Source organism: Pygoscelis adeliae, unplaced genomic scaffold (genome assembly GCF_000699105.1).
Source record: "Pygoscelis adeliae isolate BGI_AS28 unplaced genomic scaffold, ASM69910v1 C10886079, whole genome shotgun sequence".
NCBI classification, from domain to species: Eukaryota; Metazoa; Chordata; class Aves; order Sphenisciformes; family Spheniscidae; genus Pygoscelis; species Pygoscelis adeliae.
Window position 1 is genome coordinate 1 of NW_008823673.1, and position 1,780 is coordinate 1,780.

General features: G+C 45.9%; 1 long non-coding RNA gene across 1 annotated transcript; it reads left to right on the top strand.

Annotated features, from left to right (window-relative positions):
• Positions 1-52: 52 nt before the first annotated feature.
• Positions 53-1,521, top strand: LOC103922247. Its single transcript, XR_663875.1, has 2 exons — positions 53-283; positions 1,464-1,521. It is a non-coding gene; the product is annotated as an uncharacterized LOC103922247 (long non-coding RNA).
• Positions 1,522-1,780: the final 259 nt, after the last annotated feature.

Consider the following 1,780-nt stretch of genomic DNA (forward strand, 5'->3'; position numbering starts at 1 on the left):
GGTCTTACTTCACACCTCCGCAGGCTCTATGCGTGCCATTTCAGGTGGGCTTTGGGTGCAGGATGCGCAGCTTCTGGCACAAAATCGTTTTGCTCATGTGTAGAACAGTTATTGTGCGTAGAACAAAACAAGAGTACGAGATAGCGTTTCTAGACATGCCTCATCACTTTGAATCCTCTTTTGTCTTAGAGCTGGGGAAAGAAGAAGAAAAAGTGTTTGATCCAAATGCTTTGGATGCTGATCGCTGCGAGAGCTGTTACGGGGCAGAGTCAGAGGACATTCGGTAACCTTTACACCTTTTCGTATCTTCTTAGCACTTGAATTAATACAGCTATGTGGCATGCACCTTTTTTTTCAAAATGTCTGCGAAGGTCTGTGCAATGAAATCCTCCTGGGCACGTGTTCAGAGAACGATGAGAACTGTTGTGGTTTTGGTATGCCTTTGGAAGCTGCACTCATGATTGTTAAGAACGTGCAGAGTTAGGTTGTCTAGTTTGTCTAGACGCCTGTTGAAGGGCAGTGCAAATTGCACTACCTTTGCAGTAGCACAAAGATTGTATCTCCGCAAACGGAATCTTTTTGGGGGTTATTTGGTGTCCAGAGGGGAGCTGTGTAAATTATTTCATCGTTACGTGAGCTGTCTTGGAATAAAAGCTGGTTATGGCTTTGCCTTCTCACTTCTGCTGCAGGCTTTGCATCCTTACGGGAGCAAAGACCAGACATTTATCGCTCACACAAGCAACAGGTGTCATGTGGTGTTTCTCATTTGTCCTACCTGCAAATGCCTGTAAGAATGGATCCGTGATAGTCCATAGGTTCTGGACTATCCTTCGCTATTATTGTCTCTGTAGTAACTTGGTTTGTCCCATCTGTCAAGTTGCGTCCTTCCCCAGAGATGTTTCCGTCTCGAGGCATTCATGATTCCAGCCTTCAACTTGTTCTTTGGTCCAGCAAAACCTGGAACCAAGAAAGAAAATGTTTTTTTCTGGTGACCAAGATGTTATCCAGAGGTAGAAAAGTAATGAAGAAAGTTTGCCGTTCACCCTCCCTCCAATGTTGACAGTCTTGCCCTAAAAACAGAGGAAAGGAGGAGGAATAGAAACAGGCAGATGCTTTGTTCACACGGGGAAGTTCCAAACCGCTCAGAACTGTGGGACACTGATGTCGTTTTTGTAGCAAGTTTCTTTGCCAAGGAGTGCCTTGGCTGTCTAAATGGACAGGCAAAGCCCTCTTCAGACTCAAGCACTGCATTAAAACAGCTTGCATCCTCATGCCAAAATCTCAAAAAGCACATCAAGAAGCTCGAGCTCCTTCAGGAGCATTAGGCCACCTGTCAAGGTTCGCTTTGCTTGATGTTTGCTTTATTGCTTTGTTGAAGAAGAATCCACGAAGGATTCAAGTCCCGAGCTGGAGCATCTCTTTCTAGCGATAAAGATGGTAAGGTGGTGCTTGTGCTTTTGCAGGTGTTGTAATACTTGTGACGATGTTGGAGAAGCATACAGGCGGCGAGGCTGGGCCTTCCAAGAATCCGGATACCATAGAGCAGTGCAAGAGGGAAGGGTTTAGCCAGCAAATGCAAGAGCAGAAGAACGAGGGCTGCCAAGTGTATGGTTTCCTAGAGGTCAGCAAGGTGAGAGATGGGTTTTGCTGTGAACCAGCTGCATGATGGTGATGACTGTGAAAATCCCTCCTTTTCCAGCTTTAGGTGTTCACAGGACTGTAATATAATAACCCCTGAGCTCAGCAAGGTACTTGTGCCCGTAAAGGAGTTCAGTAGGAG